Raw genomic sequence first — 21,066 nt, 5'->3', positions numbered from 1 at the left:
TCCTCTCTGTAAAAAATCAATAAAATATATTTTTAAAAGTGGGGAGTGGCTGTTGAGTTAGTCTAGGTGTGCCAAGAACAACTGTAAAGAAACAAACAAACCTGAGCTATGAGGCTCCTGCCCACAAGAACACCTGTTTGTTCACATGGAAGAGCATCTGAGGGGTTGCAGGAAGTTCAAGCCCCAGGCGCTCACAGGTCCAGTCCCTCCCTCCTATCAGCTAGGATTCTCTGTACAGGTATGTCATTGACGGAAATTCAAGCAGCTCAGTGGTGACCAGCCAACCATTTCCAAAGAGACTCCTAATAAACGTGGAGCTGAACCCAGCAAATCTGCTCAAGGTGCGGACCAGCTGCGTGGGTCTGTTTGGAAGATGCCAGCCTCTGAAACCAGTGGAAGTTGAGGAGCCAACAGGTCACGGTAGAAAAGATAAAGGGAGGTCTCCATCTCAAGTCTGCTTTGCAATGGATGGCCTTATCTTCTTGGAGGAAAAGGACTCAAGGGGCTGAGGTCAGGAAATGTGTGCCCAAAAGGAACTCAAGGCTCATGGTGCCATGTTGGAAACCACTGGTGCCTACAGAGAGCAGAGGAGATGGGATTGAGTATACAAGAGGATTTCTCCAGTTCTGTAACTTCCTAAAGGGCAGGCAGAGGTATGAAGACCAAATGCTGGTCTCCTTCCTGAGCAAGGACCCATCCTCCTACCTCAGTGAGCACCACGGCAGATTGGGAAACTGCCTTCTGTGAAATGGTAGGACCTGACTCTGCCCTGAACAGCTCCAAGGCTGTTGGTTCCCAGCGTCTTCTCTTGGCACTGCTCTGCCTGTCATAAAATGGCTGGTACACTTCTCCTGCACTCTTACACAAAACACAGCAGAACTTCACTGACTCTTTTCATGTGGGACTACAAAAAGGGGGGCCTTTATTGACAGAGTGAGAAAGAACAGAAATGATTAAGGATTCCTCTCTGGGAGCTCTCGGTTCACAGACACAGGTTTTATTGTCCTTGCTGCTTGGCAGCTAATGCTGCCACAGAATCTTCCAAGCTGGCTGCCCTTGACCAAGTTTTCTAGACCAGAGGCGGGCAAACTACAGCCCACGGGCCAATTCTGGCCCACCATTCATTTTTGCATGGCTTGAGAACTAAGAATAGCTTTTACATTTTTTTTAAAGTGTTAAAAAAAAAATGAGAAGACCTACACTGGACAATAATGTACGGCAGCGTTTTTCAACCGCTGTTCCGCGGCACACTAGTGTGCCGCGAGATGTTGCCTGGTGTGCCGTAGGTGCAGACAAGACAAGAATTTTATAATTTTTCACTATTTTGTTTACTTAATATTTCATAATAAAGTAATTATAAAATACTTTCTTTGTGTTTATTTGATTCCTATTCAAGAGAATTACTTTATATATAGTCAATATAGGCACAGAGTTAAATTTTTTAACATTTTCTAATGGTGGTGTGCCTCGTGATTTTTTTCATGAAACAAGTGTGCCTTTGCCCAAAAAAAGGTTGAAAAACACTGATGTACGGTACACTTAAAACTTGTTAAAAGGGCCAAAACCGGTTTGGCTCAGTGGATAGTGTCAGCCTGCGGACTGAAGGGTCCCGGGTTTTGATTCCAGTCAAGGACATGTACCTTGCGGGCAGCAGATCGATGACTCTCATCGATGTTTCTAACTATCTCTCTCCCTTCTTCTCTGTAAAAAAATCAATAAAATATATATATTTTTTTTTAAAAAAAAACTTGTTAAAAGGATGGATTTCATGATGTATTCTTACCATAATAATAATAATTTTTAAAAGAACAGTCAATAAAAGGATGGTTATATTTCGTGACACATGAAAATCATCTGAAATTGAAATTTAAGTGTTGCTACATCATTGGAAGATAGTTTGATTGGGAGACAGCCACGCTCAGACTGAGGGCTGCTTTGACACCATAGTGGTAGAGGCAAAGGCAGGGCTTGCTCCCAAATGTCCTTGTAAGGCTTGGAGGTTTCTGAACCCATGAGACTAACCTGCTCATTCAACCAGGGTTGTTTACAGAATGTTAACCCTTTTACAACTACATTGGTGTTTATATGCCAAAGTCATTGTGGACCAGGAGGGGACCTCTTTGGGGTTGACTATCCCTGCCAGGGAAATGTAGGTCAATGGGGGGAGGAGGCTCTTAAAAGTCCCCGGGCTCTGTGTAACAAATCAAATTTGTGCAGGTTCCTTAGGGCCGTTGCAACCAAAACCCTCCTCCACCCCCTCCTCACGCCGAAGGCCCAGGACTGAATAGTCTATCTGGAGTCTTTGAGGCTGCCAGCAATGCTCCTCCTCTCTCCTTTGCTATTGGGAGCAGACTAGAATGAGTCCGACATTAGGAATGCAGCAAGCAGATGGGCAGTTGTTGCGTTTTGTGTTGTTTCCAACCCCCCTTTTCCTCTCTGCACCCTTCCCCCCACTTCTCCCAGTGTCCCAAGTACATTTTTTTAAAAAGAGAGGGCACAACACAGAAACACAGGCCCACTGCCTGTCCCCGCTACCTCCCAAATTTGAGGCCAGCAGACAACCTCTCCCTCACTGGGGAGGTCTCCTCTAGGGACCACCCCTCCTCTCTGTTCTCTCGGGTCCCCTAGGGTGAAGGAGGAGGCCTGACAATGAAAAGGGGGTGGGAAATCAAGGTATAAGCTGCCCACCCCACTTCCGGAGCCCTGTGTAAGGGCTGTGAGAAGTGGGTAAGTTGAATGGTGGAAGATAAGCCACCTTCAATACCAGCAACTGTTCAGACATTGGTGGGGAGTCTTCTCTAGGCGCCTCAGGCTAAGCTGCCCCACCTATGGGAGCTGTGGAGGTAGCGTGGAGGCACGGACCAGGGACCTTGTAAGGCAACAGGGAGTGTGAGCTGTGGACGACACAGGCAGAGGGAAGACCTGTGCAGAAGTGGCCCACTCAGCCCCATGCCGTACCATGCTGGACCATATCCACCCAGGTCTTGCTTGAGCAAAATTAGGCATCATTTAGGGTTCATTTCTTACTTGTGCTTCTTTGCTTGGTTTGGCTTACCTTACTTTCCACTCGCATCCACCCCCAGATTAGAAAGCAATTCCAATGCCATGATGCCATTTACCATCCAAGGCAGTCCCCATAGCCAGGAAGGCATTCCAGATGGTGTGGTGGGTGTAAGGAATTCCTGGGCTTAGAGGGAGCAGGGAGAGGGTGCAGACACCATCTGTGATTGCCGGGGAAATAGAACTGGACCCATGGAATGGAGAACCTCATACCACACAGGGCAGGAGGTTGTCTTTTGAGCTGCTTCTACTGGTAGCTAGGGTCTGGGGTCCTCTCCTCAGGCTGCAGGAAGGAAGTGCCTCCAATGCAATCCAGCCATGACCTCTCCCACCTCCCTATATGAAAACGACATGCTGCCTCTCTACAACTGCCTCCAGCCTGGAAACCAAAGAGTCATTGGCGCCTGCCTTTCAATCCAGTAGCTGTTCCCTTTTCTCCTGGCCCCCACCCAAGCCCTCCACCCCACTGGGTACAAGAGGAAATGCCAGCAGGACTGGGGGCCTGGTCACCGCGCGGGCTCCAAAGCAGAGCTTGGCTGGGAGAAGGAGGGCTGACTTGAAGGCATTGCTATTCAAGAGGCCTGGGCTCCCCCTGCCCAGCTCTGGGTATGGGGCTCAGCAGCTGGAACCGGGAAGAGATGAAGCTTCTGAGTTCTTGAAGTGTATCCTGAGTTGCTGATGCCTTCTGAAGGCAAGGTGGCAGTGGAAACCAGGAGGCCCTGGGAAAAGTAGGACAAAGACAGGGACTTGAGTTGGGGTGGTGAACACACAACACAGTGTACAGATGATGTGTTGTAGAATTGTGCACCTGAAACCTGTATAATTTTGTTAACCAGTGTCACCCCAATAAATTCAATAAAAAAGGGGAAAAAGGGTAGAACAAAGGATATGCATCTAATCTGTGTGCAAAATAACCATATGCATAAAAATGGAAGACACAATAATGCTCTCACCAAGCCCCATATTATTATAGATTATTGAATACGTGCCTTAAAACTAGGAATACAGCCCAGCTGGTGTGGCTCAGTGGTTGAGCATAGACCTATGACCTAGGATGTCATGTTTCGATTCCTCAGTCAGGGTACATGCCTAGATTGTGGGCTTGATCCCCAGTGTGGGATGTGCAAGAAGCAGCTGATCGCCGAGACCGGTTTGGCTCAGTGAATAGAGCATCGGCCTGCGGACTGAAAGGTCCCAGGTTCGATTCCGGTCAAGGGCATGTACCTTGGTTGCGGGCACATCCCCAGTAGGGGGTGTGCAAGAGGCAGCTGGTCGATGTTTCTAACTCTCTATCCCTCTCAATTCCTCTCTGTGTAAAATCAATAAAATATATATATATTTTTTTAAAAAGAAGCAGCTGATCAACAATCCTCTCTCATCATGGATATTTCTATCTCTCCCCCTATCCCTTCCTCTCTGAAATCAATAAATATATATATATATATATATATTTTTTAAAGAATTCTGGGATGATTTTATATTTCCCCCAAGACATATTGTGAATATTCTTTAAGTTATTTTGCTAAATAAATTCCTCAGAGGACAAGAGGTTCCTGTAGCATGTAGGACTGGGCTAATGGAAATGTATCCCGTGACCCTACAAATACATAAATGTGGGTAAACCATATCACTATAAATAGATGATAGATAGATAGATAGATAGATAGATGATAGATAGGTAAGATAGATACATATACATATACATATACATATACATATACATATACATATACATATACATGGTTTTTAAAAAAAGGGAAGGGAAAGAGAAATCATCACGTTTTAGATCCAAAGAGGGAACTCACAGGCAGAGAGAGCTGTCACATGAGCCTGATGTGGCAGTCAGGGAGGGAGTGGGAACTGGGCCTGGCGTCCTCTGAAACTGAGACCGTTGTGTAAAGGTGCCCAAAATGGACTCAAAAAACCCTTCCCAGCAGAACAGAGAAACAGAAGGCAAGATTTCTGTGTCTCAGAACTCAAGATGGGGGTTGGGGGAGGGGGGGTGGTAGCGGGGAAACTCTCCTATAAGAAATTACCAAATTAAGTTTATGCTGTGTGGATCTAAATTTCTACTACCTGCCCAATGATAATGAAAATTGTAGACAAGAAATTCACATAAAAGTTGATCTAGGCTCTGTTCAACCCTGGGGCTCCAGCAAAAGTGAATGCAAAATGCTTTACGTCTAGAACACTGTCACCGAAAATAGAAGAATCCTAGATGGAAATGAGGACATAATAAAAACCAGAAACCACAAAAACAAAAATGAACCACCTGAAGAATCCTGAGTAGACACATGGAATCGGATGATTGGCATCCGATTAGAAAAGACACTACAAAAACAAGCATGTTAAAAGTTACTAAAGAGCCAAAACTGGTTTGGCTCAGTGGATAGAGCGTTGGCCTGCGGACTGAAGGGTCTCTGGTTCGATTCTGGTCAAGGGCATGTACCTTGGTTGTGGGCACATCCCTAGTAGGGGGTGTGCAAGAGGCAGCTGTTCGATAATTCTCTCTCCTCTCTCGTGGAGTTTCTAACTCTCTATCCCTCTCTCTTCCTCTCTGTAAAAAATCAATAAAATACATTTTTTTTTAAAAAAAAAAAAAGGTTACTTAAAGAGATAACAAACTAGAGCCTGGAATGAAAAAAATGGGAAATTTTCAGTCCTGCCTCTCAACTTAATTTTGAAACAGACTCTAAGCCTCTTCTTTCTCCTATTAAAGTGAGAGTTCGCCGAAACCGGTTTGGCTCAGCAGTGGAGCATCGGTCTGCGGACTGAAAGGTCCCAGGTTCGATTCTGGTCAAGGGCATGTACATTGGTTGCGACGTTTCTGGCTCTCTATCCCTCTCCCTTCCTCTCTGTAAGAAAAATCAATAAAATATATTTAGAGGGGAAAAAATAATAAATAAATAAATAAATAAATAAATAAATAAATAAAGTGAGAGTTCACAGAAGGCAAACAAGCAAATGGTATGTTCAGGATCAGGTCTAGCAAACAACTATTAACCAGGAACAAGAAAATACCAGTCTTCCTTCAAATTATGGATGCACCTGCAGAAAGAATTAGAACCTGTGACTCCCCCATGAGACACCCCAAGAAACCAGCAGCATTTCAGTCTCCCTCCCAAGCACCACGAATGCCTCTCACTAAAGTCCCTGCCATTCATGAAGGAGTTCAATGAGGATTGGGAGTTTTCTCTGGGAAGTAGGACTTCCTGTGTCCCTTATGGCCTTCTAGTGTCCCCGTGATCATCATTGCTTCAGCTATCAGCTGAAGAGAAGCCTTCTGAGGTTCCATCTCTACTCTCTCAGGAAACGGCTGACCAGGGTTTGATCCCCCTTTTCTTTCATTCTGGTCTCCTGTTTTATCTATATACTAGAGGCCCAGTGCACAAATTCGTGCACGGGTGATGTCCCTCGGCCTGGCCTGCGATCAGGGCCAATCAGGGCCGGCAGGCCAGGGGGAGGAACCATGGGAGGTTGACTGGCCAACAGCGGGGGAGGGACTGCAGTAAGTTGGCTGTGGGAGCACACTGACCACCACGGGGTAGCTCCTGTGTTGAGTGTCTGCCCCCTGGTGGTCAGTGCATCATCATAGTCACTGGTCGACCGGTTGTAATGGTCACTTAGGCTTCTATATATACTATATATAAAACCCTAATATGCATATTGACTGAACAACAGAACAACCAGTTGCCATGATGCTCACTGAACACCAGGGGGCAGATGCTCAATGCAGAAGCTGCCCCCTGGTGGTCAGTGCACTCCCACAGGGGGAGCACTACTCAATCAGAAGTCAGGCTCACAACTGGTGAGTGCAGCAGCTATTTCCACAGCAGCACTAAGGACCCCTTGGGGGATGTCCAGTTGCGTGGAGTGAGCCTAAGCCAGCAGGCGGACATCCCCCAAGGGATCTCAGACTGTGAGAGGGCACAGGCTGGGCTGAGGAGACACCTCCACCCCCCACTTCAGTGCATGAATGTCATGTACCGGGCCTCTTGTAGAGATATACTAGTAAAAGCCTAAGCAGCCAGCTGACAGTCCAGTAGCTATGATGCACACTGACCACCAGGGGACAGACATTCAAAACAGGAGCTGCCAAGCAACTTTGCAGAGTGCCCTCTTGCACTCCAGGACCCCTTGGGGGATGTCAGACTGCCGGTTTCGGCCTGATCCCCGCAGGCCAGTCAAGGGACTCCACCTGCCGGAGAGACCCTACTCATTCTGCAGATGCCCTTTGAGCCCCAGCACCACCCCAGGGAGGGACCATGGGAGGTTGGCTCCAGGGCATGTCTGGCCTATCTCGCCCAGTCTCACCCTGCTGGCCACCTTCTAAATAATTTCCTTTCAATGTACATGAATCTATGCACCAGGTCTCTAGTTTTAATATAAGGTCAAATAATTACTGTTTGTTCTTTTTTCAAGATTGCTGTAATTATTCTAGAACCTGTGCTCTTCTATCTAAATCTTAGAATAAGTGTGTCTATGTCTACAAAAATACCTTGCTGGGCTTTTGATAGAAATTATATTAAACCTATAGATGAATTTGAAAAGAATTGACATTTCTGCTATGTTGAATCTTCCAATCCATGCCCATAATATATCTCTCCATTTATTCATGTGTGGGTTTGTGTGTTTTTTTGTTTGTTTGTTTCATCAGCATTTTGTAATTTTGTGCATGTTTTGTTTTTGTTTTGTTTGTGTGTGTGTGTGTATGTGTCTGTGTGTGTTGTTTTTTAAAATATATTTTGACTGACATCAGAGAGAGGCAAAGCTTTGGCAACAAACTCTCCCATGGAAGAAGCTGCCACAGGTCTAAGCGGCCTGGGAACCAGCACCCTCTGATGGTCTGATGCACATTTGGATGATCAGATGGGCCAAGGGAGAACACTAAGGTAGGCACCTTTCCTAGTGGAGTCAGCAAACAGTAGGAAGTTAGTTTTCCTGCTCACACACCCTCTCTTTTCCTCATAGTACCAGCTGGAATCCAGTTTCTGAACTGCAGGTTAGAAGGTAGAAAAAGGAGGGAATGGATTACACCTCCATGCACACATAATGCAATATTCCCAGACCCTGATTCCTTCTATCACAACTGTTGTTCCGTAGAACCTTTTGTGATGGGCTGTCCAACAAGATAGCCACCAGTCATACGTGGGTATACAGCACTGGAAATGTTAATAGTGCAACTAAAGAACTAAATTTTTTATTTAATTTTTTTAATTTTATTTCATTTTAATTAATTTAAATAGTCATGTGTGACTAGTGGTTACTGTATTTGGCAGCACAGAACTAGAGGAACTCCTGGATGCAGGAAATACATTCATGGACAAATCTAAAAAGCACATGAAAATCAGAAGTATAATCTATAATAAAGGAAAGAAGCACAGCCCTGCCTGGTATGGCTCAGTTGGTTGCAGCCTTGTCCTGTACACCAAAAGGTTGTGGGTTCAATTTCAGATCAGGGCACATACCTACATTGCAGGTTTGATTCCTGGTCAAGGCACATGCAGGAAGGCAACCAATCAACATTTCTCTCTCACATTGCTATTTCATTCTTTCTCTTTCTTTTTCCTTTCTCTCTATCTCTCTCTCTCTTTCCTTTCCCCTCTCTAAAATCAATAAGCATGTCCTCAGGTGAGATTTAAAAAAAAAAAAAAAAGGAAAGAAGTATTTTATTTGGGCTCTATGCATGCATGCTAATTTAAAATACATATTATATATATTTTCTTTCGGAGAGGAAAGAAGAGGGAGAGAGAGAGAGACAGAAATATCAATGATGAGAATCTTTGATTGGTTGCCTCCTGCACTCCCCCTACTGGGGATCGAGCCCACAAGCTGGGCATGTGCCCTTGATGGAATGGAACCTGGGACTCTTCAGTCCTAGGCTGACACTCTATCCACTGAGCCAAACCAGCTAGGGCTAATTTTTAAAAATTCACTTTGGCAATACATAAGATGGGGTAAATTATATGCTTCAGGGATCCAAATATAAGTTACTAACCAGGTACTGAATTAGTTTTAAAAAAGAACATTGCAGGAATTTTCAATACCACTATATCCCCAGAGCCTGGAATATCCCCTGGCAAAAAAAAACTCTCAGTAAAACTTTGAATAACAGACTGTCAAAAGAACTTATTAAAAAGGAAAAAAAAACTAATAAATGCCTGGCCAGTGTGGATCAGCAGTTGAGAATTGACCAATGAAGGTCAGGGTACATGCCGTGTTTCAGGCTTGATTCTTAATAGTTGGGCATGCAGGAGATGGCCAATCAGTGATTCTCTCTCATCAGTGATGTTTCTATCTCTCTCTCCCTCTCCCTTTCTCTAAAATCAACAAAAACATTTAAAAAAGAAAAACTGACCAAGCAAAACCTACAGACTTAGCTAGAGGACCACTAGAGGGCGCTCCAGCCCAGTAGCTAACAGGCTGGGGAACAGCGCCAAGTAAAAGCACTCATCCCCATGCAAGAGCCTCAGGATTCCCCTAGTACTTCCCACACTCCACGATGGCTCCAGGAGAGTAAATCCTAGCCACCTCCCTTCATATCACACCCCCAGGTCTTTCCTCTTCTGTGTATATGTTTTCTCATGTGTACAAGTCAACCCTCTGATCCAGAAGGTAGGATTGCAGGCTATCTATGTGCAGAGCAAGGAGCCTGCATGCTGGAACACTTAATAAATGTCACATTTTGTGCCTCAAATAAAGGAAATAGAATGTCACAGGCAGAAGGCTAGGCCTGGAATCAGGAGGTGCATTTCTAGACAGTTCTTTATATTCACTGTCAGTACATCAGGTCCCTAACATTGTGCTATAAGTTTAATAGGTAAACTAGAGGCCCAATGCATGAAATTCATGCAAGAGTAGGCCTTCCTTCCTCCAGCTGCCGGCACTGGCTTCCTTCTGGCACCCGGAACCGGGCTTCACAGACACCCAGGACCCAGGTTGTCTGGTCTAATTAGCATATTATACTTTTATTATTATAGAAAACAAAAATTGACTTTCAGAGTGCTAATCAAGGGTCACATAGGTCATAAGCAGATTTTGAACCAAGGACATTTTGTCTATAAAGCCCATGGAATTAACACTATACCATCAGCTTTGAGTTCAAATATGTCACTATTGAGAGCATTCATGCTTTCTGTGAGAGCCAGTGAGGCTAGCAGACTGAATGTTGGGGTTCAGCTGGAGTCAGGGGAAGGGAAAGAGACAGCGGTATATTGGAGCTCTTCTTGGGGGATTGGAGAGGGCAACGTCACCCCCACCCTTCTCACATTAAAAGCTGCTCTCAGGGGGAATCCAAGATGGCTGCACAGGTAAACACCTAGCTGCAGCCGCACACAACAATTTCAATAAAATACAACTAAAATATAAAATGGACATTACCCAGAACTACAGGAAAGTCAACTGACTGGAAATTCTACAATGAGAAGCAAGGAGAAAACCAGAAGGAAGAGCGGAGGAGCTGTAAAAGCCTAAGGTACGGAGACACGCGGCGCGCGCGGAGAGGACAGAGCCGGAGAGGAGGGAGGCCGAGTGCCTGGCTGGTGTTCCCTAGCGGGAAGGAGATAAAAGCTCCGACTGTGCTGGGCCCCAGTTCCGACTGCTCTGAACCCCAGTTCTAGGCCAGACCCCAGGAACCCAGGCTCACCCATAGGAAGCTGGGCTGTAAGGCGGAACCCCAGGGGAGCAGCGAAAGGAGGTCCCGGAGGCACGCACATTGCACGCAGAGAAGGGACAGTTGGCTGTGTCACGGGATTGCCCTGGCGGGAAGGAGACTGGGGCTCCAGACTGCCCTGAACGCCACCTCCAACTCCACTTCCAACTGAACTGAACCCCAGTTCCGAGCTCATTGGGGGAAGAGCATAGACTGTTTGGTAGCAGGCAAAAATCGAGGGCACCTTCTCTCAGAGGTGCTTGCAGCGAGTACTGAAGGACCCTGAAGATTACTGAGACTCAGGAACCACATAGGGTGGGGCTGACGGAAGCCAAGGCTGCAGGCTCCACCCTGAAACTCTGCCCCATCAGGGAAGCTGCGAAAATGCGACAATGAAATAGATCACAAATGAAAGAAATGGAGGACAAAAAGCGACTGGATATAGAGTTTAAATCTACGCTTATAAGGTTTTTCAAGAATTTCCTAGAAAAGGTCGATAAGGATATGAAAAGGGATCAACTAGAATTAATAAGGAATTAACGAGAAATGATAAGGGATCAACAAGAAATAGAGAATACATTGTCTGAAATAAAAAATATTATACAGAGTCCTAAAAACAGAATGGAAGATCGCAAGAATCAAGTCAAAGATTTGGAACATAAAGAGCCAGAAGTCACTCCTCCACAGAAGCTAGAAGGCAAGAGAATCCAGAAAATTGAAGATAATGTAAGAAACCTCTGGGACAACTTCAAGCGAACCAACATCAGAATTATGGGGGTCCCAGAAGATGAGAGAGAGCAAGATATTGAAAACATACTGAAAGAAATAGTGACAGAAAACTTCCCCACCTGGTGAAAGAATTAGACTTACAAGTCCAGGAAGCACACAGAACTCCAAACAAAAGGAATCCAAAGAGGACCACACCAAGACAAATCATAATTAAAATTCCAAGAGCAAAAGACAAAGAGAGAATATTAAAAGAAGCAAGAGCAAAGCAGGTAGTTACCTATAAAGGAGCACCTATACGATTGTCAGCTGACTTCTCAACAGAAACCATGCAGGCCAGAAGGGAATGGCAAGAAATATTCAAGGTGATGAATAGTAAGAACCTATAGCCAAAGATAATCTATCCAGCAAAGCTATCACTCAGAATCGAAGGTCAGATAAAGAGCTTCACTAATAAAAAAAAGCTAAAGGAGTTCATCACCACCAAACCAGAATTATATGAATTGCTGAAGGGGGTTCTTTCAGAAGAGAAAGTAAACAAAGATAAAAATTATGAACAACAAATACATAACTATCAACAAGTGAATCTAAAAACCAAGGAAATTAAAAAAAAAAAATCTGATGAACAATAGTAACTGTTGAATATAATAGAATCAGAGGTATGGAAGGGGAGTGAACTGACGATTCTTGGGGAAAAGGGGAGAGGGGGGCGTGGGAAGAGACTGAATATAAACTGTGCACCTATGGATGAGGACAATGGGGAGTGGGGAAAGGGCAGAGGGTGCGGTGGGAACCTGGTGGAGGAGAGCAATGGTGGGGGGAGGGAAGGAACATTTGTAATAATATGAACAATAAAAACTTATAAAAAAAAAAAAAGAATCGAAGGCCAAATAAAGAGCTTCACTAATAAAAAAAAGCTAAAGGAGTTCATCACCACCAAACCACAATTATATGAATTGCTGAAGGGGGTTCTTTCAGAAGAGAAAGTAAACAAAGATAAAAAATTATGAACAACAAATATGTAACTATCAACAAGTGAGTCTAAAAACCAAGGAAATTAAAAAAAAAATCTGATGAACAATATTAACTGTTGAATATAATAGAATCAGAGGTATGGAAGGGGAGTGAACTGACGATTCTTGGGGAAAAGGGGAGAGGGGTATGTGGGAAGAGACTGAACATAAACTGTGCACCTATGGATGAGGACAATGGGGGGTGGGGAAAGGGCAGAGGGTGGGATGGGAACCTGGTGGAGGAGAGCAATGAAGGGGGGGCGGGGAAGAAACATATGTAATAATATGACAATAAAATTTTTTTTTTAATAATAAAAAATAAATAAAAGCTGCTCTCAGCTGAGACCGGTTTGACTCAGTGGGTAGAGCGTCGGTCTGCAGACTGAGGGGTCCCGGGTTCAATTCCGGTTGAGGGCGTGTGCCTTGGTTGCAGGCACATCCCCGGTGGGGGGCGTGCAGGAGGCGGCTGATCAATGATTCTCTCTCATCGATGTTTCTGACTCTCTATTCCTCTCTCTTACTCTCTGTAAAAAAATCAATAAAATATATTTAAAAAAAAAAAAAAAAAAGCTGCTCTCAGATAAATCCCATTTGTTCACAAGCTCCTCAGCTAACTTGAAGCACTCTGAAGTTTGGGAATGACTGGGGTGATGAAGTATGGGCCTTGGACTAAGTAGGTTATAAAAATATTTAAATTGGGATTCTGAATATGGGCAGACTAATTCCCCCTTCCCCCTGCTTCATTTTCCTCTTTTGTGAAATGCAGAGAGTAATACTCGTCTAGATTGTGGTGCGATTTAAGTGATGTTTGCCAGTCAAACCTCTTGCACGTGGTGCAGGCACAGAGTTGGGCCTCAGGAGGTGTTTGTTTCCTTTCTTGTAGGGAATGCCAAAGACAGTTTACAGTTAGCACCTTTTCATTCAAAGAGAAAAGTTCAGATGGGAGATTATCAGGCATCAACTTGGGAGTAGAAGAGGTATTTGGGGTTGGGGATGGGGAAGAACATGTGGGGACTGAGGACCTTGATGAGTCACATTAAGTATAAGGGATTGTGGACACGAGTCACAATCCTCACCCCAAAGCAAGAAAAAGGCCCCAACACACTGCCTGCGCTGGGTGGATCCGCTCAGAACTAGGATTCGCCTGGGATTGCTTTCACACACACCCTCCCGATTTTTCCTCTAATCCACTTGTGCTGGCATCTTCTGCTGCCTCTTAAGATTCACTCTCCACCCTTCTCTGCCCTGCTCTGTGCCCCGGGAAGTTGGACTCTAAGGCAGCATCAATGGGCTGCCTTGTCCTTTGTCCTCCTGCTGGATTAGGGCACCAGGGAGCTGGGCAGGAGAGCAGAGGGCAGGAGGCCAGCGGAGCATGAGTTTCTACTTCCTATTCCCTCCTTGTGCCAGCCATATGGTGGCAGCTCCATATGGTGCCTCTCCACAGGTTCGTGCTCTTTCCCTCCTTTCCTCCTTCCCTCCCTCCCTTCCCTTCGTCCCTCCCTCTCTTCCTCATTCCCTCCCCCACCCCTGAATTCCAGTAACCACACTCCCAGTCTGCCCCAAATACCAAGGTTTCCCTTATGATTTTCCTATCTCTAGCCCACACCTTTAGAAATTGTCTCTTTATTAAACCTCCTCAAATTACCTAATTTGAGTGACACTGCCTGACCATCCATGAAGGCTGGTTAGGTCCAAGAAGCTGGCATCCTGCTGAACAGTGCTACTGTTCTTCAGTTGCCGCCAAAGGATCTCTTTGTTGTTTCTTGCTCTCCTGGCCAACACACAATACCTTCTAAGACATCTCAGGTGGACACACCCAGGGCCATTTGCAGAAGGGCAACCCCAGGGCACTCCCACCACTCTCCAGCTCCATTGTGTTGTTCCTGCTAGGGGAAGAAGATGATTACCAAGGAATTTAGCCTAAGAACCTACTCTTGAGGTCCAGGTAAAGAGTGCAGGCCCTACTCTGAGACAATAAAAATTTTTTATAAGCCCTTGAGCCCAGGAGCCATATTAAAACATGGACTCCACCACTGGGAATCTACATGTTAGCTCATATGTCCCATCATCATTACCCCATGATCTTTAGAGGCACTTGTGGTTTGTTTTTTTGTTGTTGTTGTTTTTTTTTTTTTTTTGTATGACAAAAGATTCCTGTATTTTCTGCCCCAGATCAAGATTCAATCCCATGTAATAAAAGGGCAATGCAAATAGATCAAATGCCAGAATAACCAAACAACCAATCAAAGCATAATATGCTAATGATATATTAACTGCTCGCTATGACGTGCACTGACCACCAGGGGACAGATGCTCCACAGCCTGATCATGCACCAGTGGTGTCCCTCAGCCTGGCCTGCACCCTCTCCCAATCCAGGATCCCCTGGGGGGATGTCAGAGAGCTGGTTTCAGTCCGATCCTGCAAGCCATTCCCCTTGGGAGGGCACCAGATGCAGGGCTCATGGCTAGTATGTGCTGCTGCAGCAGCACAAGCCTCTCCCCAATAGGGCCTGATTGGGCGAGAACCCTCGGCAGGCACAGTGGGGCCCGGATGAGCAGGAGGAGCAGGTAGGAGCTGCAGGCAGTGTTGGACTGCAGATTTCAGCAGATCCCTGCAGGCCACCCAGAGGGACCCCACCTGGGCATCAAATTTGTGCACTGGGTCTCTAGTATTTATGAAAGACGTGTTAAAGAAAACAGGCAGATTCTCCAAGACTAAAGAATAACAATATGGTTGGGGGGGGGGGGGGTGGATAACAGCTCTTACAGTGAGAAACAGCCTTGCCATTGAGTTTATGGGAAGCAGAGCAGAATGGAGAGTTATGGTGTCACCACTGATGAGCACCAAAGGGCTGAATGTTGGGAGGCCTAAAGGTACAGAGTGGAGGTATTTATCAGCCAACATCTTGGGTTTGCAAGCAGGACTATCCAAAAAGACCAAAGAGCAGAGAGAAACACAAAACAAAACAAAAAATAGCAGAGAGAGAGAGAGAACAAGAAGACAAACATGTTAACCAGGATCCAGATGGACAGGGACCCCAAAGCCATAACACAAGCACTACAGGCCTCTCCAGGCCTGCCTGGGGCACCTTCATTCCAATCATATCAATTAACCTGGCAAAGCACTTCCTGCCGGGAGACCAGGCCTGCCTACCTGAGGGTGATGGAGAGTGAGACTGCACGCAGTGATACTGCCAGTCCATCTGGAATGGAGACCCGAGCTCCAGAAGAAAGGCTCCGTGGATACCAGAGGCAGGAAAAAATTTGCAGCCAGCTTGTAACTAACAAATAGATCAAATGGCAGAACAATCCTTATCACACAAGAAAGCACAGGAGCCGGGACCGGTTTGGCTCAATGGATAGAGCGTCGGCTTGGGGACTGAAGGGTCCCGGGTTCGATTCCGGTCAAGGGCATTTACCTTGGTTTCGGGCATATCCCCAGTAGGGGGTGTGCAAGAGGCAGCTGATTGATGACTCTCTCTCATCCATGTTTCTAACTATCTCTCTCCCTTCCTCTCTGTAAAAAATCAATAAAATATATTAAAAAAAAAAAAAAAAAAAAAAGAAAGAAAAGAAAAAGAAAAAGAAAAAGAAAGAAAGCACAGGAACCTCCACAGGCCATGGGGCCACGGTGGCAGGACTAATAGCTAATGTGAAGGACTCCCAATGTTGAAGGGGGAACGCGGTCCGTCATCATCAATAACATTAGGAGAGGATTAAAACAAACACACACACCAGGTCACTTCTCTCCCGCTCCCCCATCCTCCCCTTCTCCCCCCCCCCCCCCCCATCCCTTCTTAGCCTGCAGGGCTTCAGAAGTCAGTTTCTGCTTTAGTGTAACTCAGTGAATCTGAAAGCAATGGCTCCTGCTACTTCCTTCCCAGCAGCCACTCCTGGGGACCCTCTCATGGCACTTCTTCCCCACACAGGCCCAGCTCAGCTGTCCTGAGACAAACACCAGAGAGGGCCAGTGACTGCTCAGGGCTATTCTTAGACTTATGCTCGTGTGCCTGGCTGGCTACCCAGATAAACTCCACTTAAAATGATAAAAATCAGCCCCTTCCCCTCCCTACCTACAGAGCAAGTAGAACAAGATGGGATGGAAACTATTCACTCTGCATCCCCCTCCTTATCTTTCTTCTGGAAAACATTCCTCCACACATTCTGCTTTTGTTCTGCGGACCTACAGCTACAAGTGCTAAAACAGCCATAAGCTAAAAATATTTGAAAGAGCCTTGAAAAGAAGACAGAAATAAGCGATTCTGGCTCTGGGCAGCTAAGCACTCAAAAGTATCATCAATGGCTTCCACATGCCATTGGAGCCACCAGCTATCTGTCTAAAAGGCAACTCTCATCGTGTGCCTGCCTTACAGGAGCTGATACCTGATTACGGACTTGACATAAAATGAGTCCCTGCTCTATAAAGAGGTAGAAACCACCATAGACAAAAAGGCTGGACAGGAAACAATTCATCAGTGAGTCTGTCAAAGACATAAAATATCACTGCTTCAAATCAATACATTTTGGTCAGTGTGGCTCAGAGGTGATACCAGATAAGACAGGCCCCTGAGTCAATGGAGAGGGCTGTCCCCAACCTTGATCCTTGTCTTCTCATACAAATGAATTTATACAAGAGACCCTGACTGAGTTGTGAAAAGCCAATTCATTAAAGCATGCATTTTTGTTGAAAAAAAGGAAAAGCAAAGCAAGCAAACCTGTATATCTGACTTATGAAGCACGGACGGGCTCTCAGCCAATCTGAAGAGCAAGTTGGGTGGGGTCTGAGGCGTTATATACCCTCCTGTCTATAGGCCTCACAATTTCTCTGCTGACTATTTTGGTATATAGACTAATTCTCAAGGTCCCTTTTTAAATTTTGTTGTGGTCTTCCCAGAATTCATGAAAAGTACCTGGTAACTTTATCTTGCCAAGCCTTGAGACTGCTGGCTTCTCTGCTTAGAAGGCCCTGAAACTGCCTCTTTTTTCTTTCTTTCATTCTTTCTTTCTTTCTTTCTTTCCCCTTTCCCCCTCCTTTTCTGCATTCTCTCATTGGGGAGGGTTTTAACCGTTTGCTCTATGTCCTTGGCTGGGAAAGATAACGGCTTGTTAGTTACAAGCTGGATGCAAATTGCCCACACTGTCTGGCCTTGTTTTAACTTTCCTGTCTCAGATTTCTTATTCCTTCTGTCCTGGAATCCTGTAAAAAGGCACATGCCACGGTTTTGGGCTCATTCCCTGGTCCGGGTGTGTCAGGGGTAAATTCAGGAGGCAGCCGATTGATTTCTCTCTCTCACATCAATGTTTCTCTGTCCTTCTCCCTCTCTCTCAAAAGTCAATCAAAACATTTTTAAAATTTAAAAAACCCAATAAAATGTTAATTATGAAAGAAAAATAAATTGCCACTGCTGAGGGTTCTCTGACATCTTCCGATCCACCCTTCTCATCTGACAGAAGATGAAATTGAGGCCCACAGAGAGGAAGGCACTTGTCCAAGACTGAACAGCTACTTAGCTGCACTACACCCCTCATCCCAGGCTATTGCCCCTCTCACCAAGTGTTGAGCTTTTGAAGCAGGCCCCTTCCCAGCAATCTCAGCCACCCAAGCATGCCCATCCAAGGAGGCGCCAGAGCAAACCCCCTTTCAAAATAGGTCCTTCCAGGGGAGAACGGGCTACTTTGCTTTCAAGTGTGGTGAGAAAAAGACTGACCTGGCAGGGAACTGAGGCTGGGTTCTCAGTCCTGCCTCAGACTTTTCACAGCTGTGTGTTCTTGGACAAACCCCTGCTCCTCTCTGGGCCTCCAGTTTTTGTGTTTATTTTTTAATAAGATGGAGGTGAATACTGTCCTAGATGACCTATAAGGCACCTGGACCTGGATTTGGCTAAAATTTGGCAATTCCGTAGTTTTCTGGGAGGAAAGTTCTGGGAAGACCTTTGGGATTGCTTTCATACCACCTCATTCTAGAGCTGCACTCATCCGACAGGAATATATTATAAGCCATACGTATATGATATGTATATAATATTTCTTACAGTCCCACTAAAAGAACAGGTGAAATTAACTTTAATAATATATTTTATTTAATATAGTCAAAATATTATTTCAACATGTAATCAATATAAAACAAATTGTTGAGATATTTTAATTATTTTTCTCACACTAGGTCTTTGAAGTCTAGTGTGTATTTTACTGTTGTGAATGTGGACTAGCCATTTGTCAAGTGCTTCCCAAACACACGTGGCCGGTGGCTACCTGAATAGACAGTGTAGCACTAGCTCAGGAGTGACCTGGGGCCTCACCCTCCTGCGGTCCATTCTAACTCCAAAGCCCACCAATTTTCTTTGTAAAGAAAATAACTAACCGGTTTGGCTCAGTGGGTAGAGCATTGGCCTGTGGACTGAGAGGTCCCAAGTTCAGTTCTGGTCAAGGGCATGTACCTTGGTTGCGGGTACATCCCCAGAGGGAGGTATGCAGGAGGCAGCTGATCTATGTTTCTCTCTCATCAATGTTCCTAATTCTCTATCCCTCTCCCTTCCTCTGTGGAAAAAAAAAATCAATAAAATATATTCAAAAAACAAACAAACACTAAATCATGTCGCTCCCTGTAAGACACCAGCTGAGAGGTTTGCGAAACAGAAGCAAGACACAGAGTCCAGGCGATTAAAAAGGGGGTAGGTTTTTATTTATTTATTTATTTTTAAAATATATATTTTTATTGATTTTTCACAGAGAGGAAGTGAGAGGGATAGAAAGCTAGAAACATCCATGAGAGAGAAATATCCACCAGATGCCTCCTGCACACCCCCCAAGGGGGATGTGCCCGCAACCAAGGTACATGCCCTTGACCGAAATCGAACCTGGGACCTTTCAGTCCGACGCTCTATCCACCGAGCCAAACCAGTTTCGGCAAGGGGGTTAAGTTTTAATCTTGCGCTCCTGGGAGGGTCCGAGGGTGGGCCAGGGAAGTTCTCGCCAAAAAAGCGGCATAGGTACTTCTTTTATACAGCTGTTTGGTGAGGGAAGGGTGGAGGGCGTGAGACGTGTGGAATTCCTGCCTGGGCCGGGGGTCTAAGAAGGCGCCAGCTATCTTTGTCAGCATCTACCTTGCACATGCTTGCATGGGCTCTGGGCTTCCCCCGGCCTCAACCTAACACTCCCCAGCTTAAAAGATCTCTGATATTTCAAGCCTTCACAGGACAAATTCTGAACACCCTGGCAAAACTGAAAAAGAACCTTCACAATCCAGCCCCAAATTTCCTTTTAAACTGTTCTCTTCCCTCCTTTTTCTTTCCATGTTGCGGCCATAGGGGCAGAAACTGTTCTCTCGCCCAACAGGCTTTTTCCTCCTCCGCGCATTTTTCTCTCTCCACTTAGGGATCTCCTGGAAGATACATTCCTCACTCAAGGAGTGCCTACTAAAGGTCAGGCAGCCTGCGGGGCTTTGGACCCAACTCAGAGAGCTACAAGGAACCTTCTATGATCAACTCTTACCCCTCCCCCTCCCCCAGCCTCCAGGACTCTCCAATCCCACCCCGCTCCTCCTCGTCCACCTCGTGGGCTTAGCCACAGCGCCCAGCTGGCTGGGTGGTTTGTTCACGTGTCCTCACAGTGACTGGGAGCGAGCATTCTTGGCCGTTTCTTCAGCGCCTGTCACCCCGTGAATGCTCCATAAACCAAGGAGGATGCATGACCAGTCAACCCCGACATTCTCATCTGGGGAACTGAAGCAGGAAACCAGGATGGGTGAAGGGAACATCCGGCCTGAAAGCCTCGTGCAAGTCTTCCCTGAAAGGCGCGGGGCGCCTAGGAGAGACACACACACACACACACACACACACACACACACCCGGCAGAACGAGGAGACAGGCCCCCGACCCCGCGAGGCCCTAACCAAGCAAGCCTCCCCACCCCCCCAAGCCTCTCCCCACCCCCCAAGCCTCTGCACCCCCTAAGCCCTTCCCCCCCAAGCCCCTCCACCCAAGCCTCTCCCCCCCAAGCCTCTCCCCACCCCCAAGCCTCTGCACCCCCAAGCCTCTGCACCCCCCAAGCCTCTCCACCCCCCAAGCCTCTCCACCCCCCAAGCCTCTGCATCCCCCAAGCCTCTCCCCACCCCCGAAGCCTCTCCATTCCCAAGCCTCTGCACCTCCTCAAGCCTCTGCACCCCCCAAGCCTCTCCCCACCCCCCAAGCCTCTGCACCTCCAAGCCTCTGCACCCTCCAAGCCTCTGCACCCCCCAAGCCTCTCCACCCCCCCAAGCCTCTGCACCCCCCAGCCTCTGCACCCCCCAGCCTCTGCACCCCCTCAGCCTCTCACCCCCCCAGCCTCTCCACCCCCCTAAGCTTCTCCACCACCCAAGCCTCTCCACCCCCCAAGCCCCTCCACCCCCCAAGCCCCTCCACCTCCAAGCCCCTCCCCGCCAGCGTGGCCGGGCCAGACCCAGGGGCGCACGGGGCGGGGAAAAGGGAGCACGTGCGCGCAGGAGACGGTCAGCAGGGGGCCTCCCAGCTTGGGACGCGGAGGCAACAACCTGCCAGGAGCCGCTCGGTGGCGGGAGGGGCGGCGGCGCGGCCGGAACTACAAGTCCCAGGGGCGGCGGAGAGAGAGGCGGAAGGGACG

General features: G+C 46.6%; 1 long non-coding RNA gene across 2 annotated transcripts; it reads right to left on the bottom strand.

Moving 5' to 3' along the window:
• Positions 1 to 35: 35 nt before the first annotated feature.
• On the bottom strand, positions 36 to 21,061 carry LOC118730489. 2 transcript variants are annotated; one of them, XR_004991488.1, is made up of 4 exons: positions 20,978 to 21,061; positions 14,096 to 14,333; positions 3,571 to 3,779; positions 36 to 574 (listed from the first exon to the last, which is right to left on the bottom strand). It is a non-coding gene; the product is annotated as an uncharacterized LOC118730489 (long non-coding RNA). The 2 variants fall into 2 exon arrangements; XR_006743004.1 differs by lacking the exon at positions 36 to 574 and having other exon boundaries at positions 1,819 to 3,779.
• Positions 21,062 to 21,066: the final 5 nt, after the last annotated feature.

The sequence above is a fragment of the Pipistrellus kuhlii genome, unplaced genomic scaffold (assembly GCF_014108245.1).
Source record: "Pipistrellus kuhlii isolate mPipKuh1 unplaced genomic scaffold, mPipKuh1.p scaffold_m20_p_3, whole genome shotgun sequence".
NCBI lineage: Eukaryota > Metazoa > Chordata > Mammalia > Chiroptera > Vespertilionidae > Pipistrellus > Pipistrellus kuhlii.
This window is presented reverse-complemented; position numbering and strand designations above follow the sequence as displayed.